Source organism: Stomoxys calcitrans, chromosome 3, assembly GCF_963082655.1.
Source record: "Stomoxys calcitrans chromosome 3, idStoCalc2.1, whole genome shotgun sequence".
NCBI lineage: Eukaryota > Metazoa > Arthropoda > Insecta > Diptera > Muscidae > Stomoxys > Stomoxys calcitrans.
Genome location: NC_081554.1, coordinates 84,665,740 through 84,677,810, shown reverse-complemented (window position 1 = coordinate 84,677,810; position 12,071 = coordinate 84,665,740). Strand labels below are relative to the sequence as shown.

General features: G+C 42.0%; 1 protein-coding gene across 1 annotated transcript in view; it reads left to right on the top strand.

The window, feature by feature from the left end:
* LOC106090476 (putative uncharacterized protein DDB_G0277255) overlaps positions 1 to 12,071 on the top strand; it is a 541,420-nt gene that overhangs the window by 429,229 nt on the left and 100,120 nt on the right. The gene's annotated exons all lie outside the window — the stretch shown is intronic.

The window sequence follows — 12,071 nt, the reverse complement described above, 5'->3', positions numbered from 1 at the left end:
CATCAGCGTCTGTTCCCAGGTTAAGGGCGGCTGGAGGCGAGCGTCGGATCTTGCAGCAAGCAGCTCGCCACAACGAAGGATACATGTGCAATCCCACAAAACCCATGCTGTTGAGGCGCTGGGCCATTGAACTATGAAAACTACTATGGGAAACAAAGGAATAGTAACAAGTAAAAGCGTGCTAAGTTCGGCCGAACCGAATCTTATATACCCTCCACCATGGATCGCATTTGTCGATCTCTTGCCACGGTATCTCTTTTAGGCAAACAAGGGGTGAAAGAAAAGAATTGCTATGTTATTGAAACAATATCAAGTTATGGTTCATTTCGGACCATAATTGTACTGAATATTGGAGTCCATAGTAGAAGTCATTGTGTAAAATTTCAGCCACATCTGGCAAGAAATGCGCACTTTAGGGGCTGAAGAAGTAAAATAGGGAGATCGTTTTATAGGGGAGCTGTATTAGGCTATAAACCGATACATGCCATATTCGACAAGAAGTCAAGACCCCAGATTGGTTTATATAGCAGCTATATCAGGTTTTGGACCGATTTGAACCATACTCAGCACAGTAGTTGAAAGTCATAACAAAGCACGTCATGCAATATTTCAGCCAAATCGGATAAGAATTGTGCCCTCTAGTGGCTCAAGAAGTCAAAACCCCAGATCGATTTATATGGCAGCGATATCAGGTTATGAACCAACTTCAACCATACTCAGCACAGTTGTTGGAAGTCATAATAAAACACCTCATGCAAAATTTCAGTCAAATCGGATAAGAATTGTGCCCTCTAGTGGCTCAAGAAGTCAAGACCCCAGATCGATTTATATGGCAGCTATATCAGGTTATGAACCGATTTCAACCATACTCAGCACAGTTGTTGGAAGTCATAATAAAACACCTCATGCAAAATTTTAGCCAAATCGGATAAGAATTGTGCCCTCTAGTGACTCAAGAAATCAAGATCCCAGATCGGTTTATATGACAGCTATGTCAAAACGTGGACCAATATAGCCCATTTACAATCATAACCGACCTACACTAATAAGAAGTATTTGTGCAAAATTTCAAGCGGCTAGCTTTACTCCTTCGAAAGTTAGCGTGCTTTCGACGGACGAGGGATGGACGGACATGGCCAGATCGACATAAAATTTCACGACGATCAAGAATATATATCTCAGACGAATATTTCGAGTAGTTTCAAACAGAATGACGAAATTAGTATACCCCCCATCCTATGGTGGAGGGTATAAAAATTGCAAATTTTGCCCAGGAACATTCCACCGAGGAACAGGGGCAAACTTCTCACATATTAATGAGTGCAGTCCGATTCAAATTTAAGCTCAATGATAAGGGGAGTCCTTTTTATAGCCGAGCCCGAACGGCGTACCACAGTGCAACACCTCTTTGGAGAGAAGTTTTACATGGCATAGTACCTCACAAATGTGGCCAGCATTAGGAGGGGAAAACCACCGCTGAAAATTTTTTTGTGGTCTCGCCAGGATTCGAATCCAGGCGTTCAGCGTCATAGGCGGACATGCTAACCTCTGCGCTACGGTGGTCTCCAATAATGAGATACGGATTGTTTAATAACCCATCTGAAAACATCCGACATAGACATAGTTCCCACTTTTTACCTTTAGGGTAGGTATAGGGTATTATAAAGTTGGCACCGCCGGACTTTTGCCTTTCCTTACTGGTTTCTTAATGTATCACAGCATCCCTCAACCCTATACATGACATAAAATGCTATATATATGTATGTGTGTTTGTATACGAACTAACACACAGACCCATGCAAATAGTAAAATGTGTCTCTTACAAATTTTCAATCAATTCAAAAGTGTTGTTAGGATTAAATGAAGCAACAATAGCCCCATTTACCTCTCACCAGCAGGCAATTTGTGCGAGGAAAAACGTTTCACTTGACTGCAAAGTCAAGGATAATACTTTGTCATTAATTTTTAAACGTGTTAATTAATTCGGTGAGGGAACAAAAAGCCTTTTAGCACACATTCATGTCAAAATTGTCTTAATGTGAAAAGACCAAAAGAAAGAAAGGCTAAAAACATATCTCATACCCTGGAAATCTGTTGTCAGGAAAAAATTCTAAAAAGATATGTGTGTCACATGCACGTTTGGGAGTGAGGTTATGATGCCTGCATGTGTCGGTGTGTGTGTGTGTGTGAGTTTTCAAATTTAAGGTTCTACTAACACATGATCCTTTTTCGTTCAAAAACTTTTGTGGACTTGGGCTTTGAATGCATAAAATATTAAGATTATACAAAAGTTTACATCCCGAAAATTCAAATTAGTATTTTGCGGTAATTAGCAAACGTTTGCCAAAGAAAAGAAAACATCAGCAGTAGTAACAACAACAACAACAATAGGAGAAATATGAGAATTGCTGCCTGATGCCTGGGATTTTCTTCGACAATTTCCCCAACCATAAACAACAACAAAAAAAAACAACCAACGAAAATCTCATGCTTTTAAGTTGCGAAAGAATGTTCCCAGCCGGACATCCATGGTAACCATTAAGAATTTTCCATTCATGCATTTTATGCCCCAACACAGGATAACACGAATATTTGATGCTCTTCTTAACCCCAAGGATATGGTATCTTTTAAGTTTTCCCATTCTTTCGTTGTTGTTGCCGAGAATTGTTCATATAATGAAATTCATTAAATGGCTGTAATTTATGGCATATGTTCCTGCTTAAAATGGTTCTTCTTAGAAAACCAAAGGAAATTTCATGATAATCAAGGGAGACAGGCAGCTGGTGCCTGGGTTGTTAACGCAATTCACTTGACATATGCAAAAAGTTCATTTTCCATAAATCTAAAAGAAGCTTACTTCGAACAAACAAAAGGATAAGGTGGAAATTAAATTATGATGGAATCTCCAAAAAATAAAGCAATTAAAACAGATGAAAAGTCCAAATGGGGTCAACTATGTTGTTCCAGGGAATGAAGGACCACATTCGTGGCAAATTTGGTTATATCCCTCACCATGGAATGCAATTAAATCATCAGCCGATGGGTAAACATCTACAATACTAAACTGGGACAACAACCAACCTTTAAATACTCTAGCCTGCCATGGATAGAACCACAAAAATGTTTAAATGCCGAAAATAAACTGAAATGTTCTGAGAGAGATTGACAAATGCCTTTGCAAATTGCAAAATACGAAGCAGTGGAGATATTGTAGACATCAAGCATGGCTTTTTGAGTAAACAAGCGATAAGTTCGGCCGGGCCGAACTTTGGATACCCACCACCTACAATCCCATGGCAGCCGGTTGTACGCACCGGATTGACCCGATGAAATCCTCATCGGCAAGGGCTGCCGCCTCAGTGTACGTGTTCGTCTTTTTTCGTCATGGGAGAGGCACATCCCGGAGTGCCTTCTCCGCACGCTTCTGGTCCGTGCCGGTATTAAAAAGAACCCCGGACCCTAGTTCTGTTCGGTTTGCCAGAACCGCCTTCATCATGGGTCGGTGTCGGTGAGGTGTAACCGGTGCATGGAGTGGGTACATTTTTGATCTTGCTCTGGCCTCACTTCACTAAGGGAGTATAGTCATACTGGCTATATCGCAAGGTGCTGTGCGAACATAGCCAGCAGTGGGTCACAAGCGTCGTCGTCGTCGCCTTCGGCATCCTCGTCGTCGGACTATATGACCACCCCGACCTCTCCCGTACGGCAATTTACGCAACGACAGCATCCTAGCCCTACTACTGCCAGGCCAGTGCCGGAAAGTGTATCGTTCTTGCAGTTAAACTGCAACGGACTGCGTGGCAAGATCGATGAGATCGTGGACTTTATGAGTCGGAAGAGCATATTGGTCTCAGCGATATAGGAGACAAAGCTGGCCAACACCTGCAGCTTGCACAGTTGCTACGTAAGGATCGCCCAAGGAATGGAGGTGGGGGACTGGCCTTCGTTATACACCATTCCATACAGTACAGGCCTATCTCGCCTGCGCTTGACGCTAGTGACCCCTACATGGAATGTATGGGGATAGCAATCAAGTCCGGTACTGCCGAGATAGAGCTGTACAACGTATCCATACCGCATCCATACATAGCTGTGTCCCAATTAACGGCCAAGCTTACAACCCCGACATAAGTGGGTTACTATCTGGCCATAATCGTCTGGTTATAGGGGACTTAAATTCGCATCACATTTCATGGCAGTCTCCCCTAGGTAACGACCAGTGTGGCGTGGATTTGGCAAGGCAGATTGAAGGCTCCACGTTTTGCACGGTGAATGAGGAGGCATCCACTAGGATTACGAGGAGGTGCAGTTTATCAAACAGAAGAAGACCGATTGGGCTGGCTTCAGAGAGTATACCAATCGCCGCTTTAGTGAACAGCCACTCCCCTCGGATGTGCTAGCAGCAGCCGCTCGTTTTAAACAAATGCAAATTGCAAATTTTGCACATGAACATTCCACTAACGAACAGGGGCAAACTTCTCACATATCAATGAATGCAGTCCGATTCAAATTTAAGCTCAATGATAAGGACCTGCTTTTTATAGCCGAGTCCGAACGGCGTGCCCTAGTGCGACACCCCTTTTGAGAGAAGTTTTACAAATGTTGCCGCTGAACATTTTTTCTGATGGTCTCGCCAGGATTTGAATCCAGGCGTTCAGCGCCATAGGCGGACATGCTTACCTCTGCGCTACGGTGGCTCGCTTTAAACAGGCACTCGCAGGCAGTGGTACTCGCATACGAACGTGATGCTGATTCGTTATATAGACCCCACTAACCCCAGAATCAGCGAGCTGAATCTGGAAATCAACAGGGTAGTCAACGAACACTGGCGAATTTTGTGGCTGGAACACTTGGGGCAATGTAACTTAGGCACCGGTGTAGGCAAGCTGTTGTCTACTGTTACTCTCGAACACCGGTAGACGGGGTTCGGGGGGTAGACGGGGTTCAGTCACTTTTGGCGACGTAACCGTGGCTGATCCGAAGAGATGCGCCAGGTTGTTCCACCGTCAATTTATTGTGCATCCCGAGAGTGACAGGGCAAGGAGGAGAGCCATTCGCCGTATTCGTGGTCTCCGAGCCGATGAACAGCCATCACAATTTACCGTGGGCGAAGTAACGAATGTCATTCGTGGCGCCAAATCTTCCAAGGCGTTGGGTCCCGACGGAATCTCTACATTGATGTTGAAGAATCTGGATTCACCTGGAGTTGAGTACCTTACCACTGTCCTCAACCTGTCATTGAACACTCTTATAGTTCCCGACGTCTGGAAAATGGGCAGAGTGATCCCGCTACTGAAGCCTGGAAAAAACTCGAGTTTGGGGGAGTCGTACAGACCGATCTCCCTTCTCTCACCAGTGGCAAAGACGCTTGAGGCATTATTCCTCCCGAGCCTCGTAGGAGAATTTCCATTCGCCGAGCATCAACATGGATTTCGGAGACTGCACAGCACAACAACTGCTTTGCATTCTATCACCGCACACATTTGACGTGGCTTCAATCAGCCCAGCCCATGTGATAGGACGGTCCTCGTGGCACTGGACCTTTCGAAGGCATTCGACACGGTCAGCCATGCCAAATTATTTGAGGACATCGCCAACACGTCCCTCCAGCTAGGCCTGAAATGCTGGGTAGCGAATTATCTGTGTGGCCGCCAGTCATTTGTGGAATTTAGGGATAGGAAGTCGAAGCACCGTTGAGTGAAACAGGGAGTTCCCCAAGGTGGTGCGATATCTCCGGCACTGTTTAACCTCTACCTATCCTCCATTCCACCCCCTCCAGACGGCATAGAGATCGTATCATATGCGGACGATTGTACGATCATGGCATCAGGCCCCCACCCCTTGATGACATCTGCGATAGGTTGAACGTCTACCTCAACGAACTTCGCTGCAAGAAATCTGAAGATATCTGCCACCAAATCTTCAGCCACATTGTTCACTACAAATACGCGTGAGGTGAATACCGAGCTGACTGTGATGGTCGATGGAGAAATGATTCCGACCATCAAGTGTCCCCAAATACTTGGTGTCACATTTGACAGCTCTTACACATGCTCCTCACATGCCACAGCTATTTGCGATAAATTCAAACGTAGAAACAAGGTCCTCAAGTCACTTGTCGGCAGCACTTGGGGTGCAGACAAAGAAACCTTGTTGACCACGTATAAAGCAATTGGCCGGTCTGTGGTAAGTTATGCAGCGCCATTGTGGTCTCGTCAACTTTGTGACACGCAGTGGAATAATATTCAGATCAGCGACGGGCTATCTCCTCAGTTCTCTTGTGGACCACCTCAATCAGGATCAGGAGATCCTACCGCTGCGAAAACATAACTACATGCTGTCTAAGCAATAAATTTTGGGCTGTTATCGCAGAGACAACCCAAATCATTATCTTGTGGATAGATATCCACCGCCCAGAAGCCTTAAGGTAGATCTACATGATATTGAGCATAAGGTACAGCGCTTCAAGAGAGAACCTCTAGATCAAGCGGCATTTCAAGCCGGTCTAGACAACATTCATGCAGACTTATTATTAGAGAAGGTCGGTTGGGATTGTAAATGGGCCACACCGGTCCATGTTTTGAATAGCTATATAAACCGATCTTGGGTCTTGATTTATTGAGCCTCTAGAGGGCGAAATTCTCGTCCGATTTGATTTAAATTTGGAAGTGGTGTTTTTTGGTCTCACTTCCAACAACTGCGCTAAGTATGGTTCAAATCGGTCCATGTTTTGATATAGCTGCCATATAAAACGGTCTTGGGTCTTGACTTCTTGAGCCTCTAGAAGGCACAATTCTCATCCGATTTGACTGAAATTTTGCAAGTAATGTTTTGGTATCACTTCCAACAACTGTGCTAGGTATGATTCAAATCGGTTCATAATCTGGTGTAGTTGTCATATAAACCGATCTTGGATCTTGACTTCTTGAACCACTAGAGAGCGCAAATCTTATCCAATCTGGCTGAAATTTTGCATGAGGTGGTTTTTTATGACTTCCAATAACTGTGCTACGTATTGCGCAAATCGGTACATAACCTGATATAGCTGCCATATAAACCGATCAGGGATCTTGACTTCTTGAGCCTCTGGTGGATGCAATTCTTATCCGATTTGGCAGAAATTTTGTACAACGGCTTCTCTTATAGCTTTCAACATACGCATCTAATATGGTCTGAATCGATCAATAGCTTGATACAGCTCCCATATAAACCTATCTCGCGATTTTGCTGTATAAGATTCGGCCCGGCCGAACTAAACGCGCTCTTACCTGTTTTTACTCTAACTAATTATTGCACTTTCAAAACCATTTAGTGCATATGATTCAGTAGACAAGTAGCTTGACGCAATTTTAACTTTAAGTGACCCCGCATTCATCTCATTCTCCATGAAATGTGGTATAAAAAACCACTGACAGTTTTTTTTTACTTTGCAAAAAAGAAAAACAGAAATAATTTTTTCAATTCCATGAAATTGTTGAACTGTATAAACATTGGAAAATGTTTTTGTTTATCGCTCATAACCTCCATCAGAATTCAAAGTAACGAAAGGCCTTCACTCACTCGAAAGCAACATCATCTGGTGAAAAAATATAATGTCAAAGCACAAGAATGTTGCGAATATGAAATCGGTATTCTTACCACAAATATTTGTATGTGTTGAAGTGCAGTTTGCAAAATTTGCATGGGAATTTTTTCTTTTTGTAAACTGTAGTGGGCGATATATAGAGGACATGGCCAAAAGCTGGAAAGCAGTAACCGATGCATGCTAGCTCCCAACGCATCATTTTGCTATCATCTCGTTGATACAAGCTTATCAACGTGTATCTTTATGCATACATCTATCTACCGATACGTTTGCAGGAATGTCTGCAAACTTTTGATGAAATAAACTAAAATGAAACCAAATTCAGTTTTTCGACATTCATCCTTGTAAAAATGGCATATACTGAATTCGTAGCAAACCACAGGTTATAAGTTACAGGTACAAAAACTCATTTAAACTTTTTAATTGAAATAAAATACTGGCGTACTTATGTAAACAATCAGGGCCAAAATAGTCGGCGATGGAAAGTTCATGATGGTAAGAACAACGAACCGGTAACCTTTTTGAGTATTTGACAGGTTTGCGTTGAAAAAAGTTTGATTTTCAAGCAAAAAAGCAAAATTGCATTTAGTTGAAAAAATGCTTCTGGAGAGACGAAGACGGGAGTTTTTAAAACGATTGGTTATGACCTTTTTCATTTGGTTAGTACAGAAGTTAAACAATTACAATAATATTGGGTTGCCCAAAAAGTAATTGCGGATTTTTTAAAAGAAACCAAATGCATTTTTAATAAAACTTAGAATGAACTTTAATCAAATATACTTTTTTTACACTTTTTTTCTAAAGCAAGCTAAAAGTAACAGCTGATAACTGACAGAAGAAAGAATGCAACTACAGAGTCACAAGCTGTGAAAAAATTTGTCAACGCCGACTATATGAAAAATCCGCAATTACTTTTTTGGCAACCCAATAGATATTGCCATCATTTAGTCAGGGGATGACCAACGCTGAAATGTGTTTTTGATGCGATTGCCAGAATTGAGCCATTCGTTAGGATTTGACTTAAATGCTTTAATACGCTCTAAGAAGAAATAGTCCTTACCACAAGTGTTTGAAGGCCCTGAAGAGCGCTACCATTCACCTTTCAACAGTATCTTTCCACGGTATCTCCTTTTAGGCAAACAAAGGATAAAAGAAAAGAATTGCTATGTTATTGGAACAATATCAAGTTATGGTTCATTTCGGACCATAATTGTACTGAATATTGGAGTCCATAGTAGAAGTCATTGTGTAAAATTTCAGCCAAATCTAGTAAGAATTGCGCACTTTAGGGACTGAAGAAGTAAAATAGGGAGATCGTTTTATAGGGGAGCTGTATTAGGCAATAAACTGATTCATGCCATATTCGACACGTATGTTAAAGGTCATGTGAGAAGCCGTTGTACAAAATTTCAGCCAAATCGGATGAGAATTGCGCCCTCTAGAGGCCCAAGAAGTCAAGATCCCAGATCGGTTTATATGGCAGCTATATCAGGTTATGGACCGATTTCAACTATTCTTAGCGCAGTTCTTCAAAGTCATAACAAAACACCTCAGGCAAAATATTCAGCCAAATCGGATCAGAATTGCGCCCTCTAGTGGCTCAAGCAGTCAAGATCCAAGACCGGTTTAGATGACAGCTATATAAGGTTATGGACCCATTTGAACCATACTTAGCCCAGTTGTTGAAAGTCATAACAAAACACCTTATGCCAAATTCCAGTCAAATCGGATCAGAATTACGCCCTCTAGTGGCTCAAGCAGTCAAAATCCAAGACCGGTTTAGATGGCAGCTATATCATCTAATTTCAGCCAAAACGGATCAGAATTGCAGCCTCTAGTGGCTCAAGAAAGCAAGATCCAAAATCATAATTGCGCCCTTTAGTGGCTCAAGGAGTCAAGATCCAAGACCAGATTGGACGGCAGCTATATCATCTAATTTCAGCCAAATCGGATAAGAATTGCGCTCTCTAGAGGCCTAAAAAAGCAAGATCCAAGATCGGTTTATATGGCAGCTATATCAGGTTATGGACCGATTTGAGCCATACTTAACACACTTGTTGGAAGTCATAATAAAACTCCTCATGCGAAATTTCAGCCAAATCGGATAAGAATTGCGCACTCTAGAGGCTCAAGAAGTCAAGACCCAAGATCGGTTTATATGGCAGCTATATCAGGTTATGGACCGATTTGAACCATACTTGGCGCAGTTGTTGGATATCATAACAAAACACGTCGTGCAAAATTTCATTCCAATCGGATAAGAATTGCGCACTCTAGTGGCTCAAGAAAATTAAGATCCAAGAGCAGTTTATATGTCAGCTTTATCAAAACATGGACCGACATGGCCCATTTACAACCCCAACCGACCTGCATTAAAAGATGTGTTTGTGCAAAATTTCAAGCGCTTAGCTTTACTACTTCGAAAGTTAGCGTGTTTTTGACAAACCGATGGACGGACAGGCGGGCAGACATGGCTAGATCAACTTAAAATGCCATATATATGCTTTACTACTGACCCGGGCCCGCTCCGCTACACCTTCATTTATTTTATATGGAACAAAAGTTTCCTTGGAATATTTATTTTCGACAACCATGCCACGAAAAAAGAATATCGCTTGACTAACAATTAACAATAAAAGTTCCTTTATCTAATTCCCATATAATCCTTATTGGTCTACGAATTTAAGTTTGGATGTAGGGTGTACTCCATTCTTAAAATACTCCATTTCAGCCCTCCCACTAAATCAGACATCTCATGATGTCTGATTTAGTGGTGTTTTCGGGGGAGAGTTGGTCCTCCAGATACTTGGCCCTGAATAAATACCATCATCGTGCTCTTCTCTCAAATACCATTCATTTAAACCCCAAATTGCCATTGGCTTAAGAGGAGCTTACAGGATTACGCGTCCCCCAAACACATGGCCCCAAAATAGGTTATCAAATTCGTTTTCTAATCTCAAATACCTTTCATTTGAGCCACATATTGGCATGGTCGAAAAATTTTTTCCCATTGGGGGTGTTTTGGGAAAGGGATGATGCCCTAAATATATGGTTCTACATTTGGATATCAAATTCGCATTCTACTCCCAAATACCTTTATTTGAGACCCATATTGCGATGGTCTGTAAAAAATTGCTGTTTTGTGGGGTATTTTGAGAAAGGGTGAAAATGGGTATCAATTCTTGCTCTACTCCCCAATACCTTTCATTTAAGCTCCACATTGTCATGGTCGGTAAATATGCCCGATTTAAGGGTGTTTTGGGGATTGGGGTGGTCCCCCAAATTCTAAGCCCTGAAAATACATCAGCAACGTGCTCTATTCTCATATATCTATATATCATTCATTTGAACCCCATATTGCCATTGCCCTCAAAATTGGATATTAAATTCGTTTTCTAATCTAATTTTAACCTTACTGCAAAAGTCAGCAAAATTGTCCGGTTTGGGGTATTGGCACTTTGGGGGATGTTTTTGGTGAGAAGCGGCCCCCCAAACACTTAGTCCTATATTTAGATATCAGATTCGTATTCTGGATTCAAATACCTTTTATTGAAGCCTGATATTCCCATGGTCAGTGAATAAGTCCTGTTTGGGGGGTGTTTTGGGGAAGGGGTGGACCCCCAGAAATGTGGTCCCACATTTGGATATCAGATTCGTATTCTACTCGCAAATACCTTTCATTTGAGTCCCATATTGCCATGGTCGGTAAATATGTCCGATTTAGGGGTGTTTTGGGGGTTGGGGTGGTCCCCCTAGCACTTGGTCCGACAATTGGATATCAGATACGTTTTACTATTCTAAATACCTTTCATTTGAGTCTCATATTGTCGTGATTGGTCTAAATATATGTTTGGTAGGTTTTAGGGTGGGGCGGCCCCCCTAGGTACCCCATCCGAAATTTGGATACCAAATTTTTATTTAAATCGCAACACCCATCTCCGAGATCTGGCGCTTCTGAAAATTAGGGTAAGGGGGAGGGTCCGCCCCCCCCCCTATCAAAAAATGTTGTACCCTATTTTCACCACGGGATCATTATGCGCCATCTGTGAAAATTTCAAGAAAATCGGTTCAGCCGTTTCTGAGTCTATATGGAACACACAAACATACAAACAAACAAACAAACACAAATTGATTTTTATATATAAGATGGGGTCTTAGTCGAATATTTCGAGGTGTTACAACCGGAATGACGAAATTAGTATACCCCCATCCTATGTTGAAAGTTAAAAAAATAAATTTTTATTTTCGCCAAGTTTCACTTAAGCGAAATTTTTCACTAAAGCGTATAACAGTTAAGAGGTTTTACAAAAATATTGGCTACTCTAGGTTAGGTTAGGTTTTTAGTGGCAGTCTGCTATCAGACTCACTTAGACGTTTTCGTCCATTGTAAAACCATAGGAACAGAAGAAGGAAGATGCCTTCTTGTTCGTACCGTTGAACCATTCAGATTGCTTTAAAAAGCCCAATTACTTGCAAATGTTCACA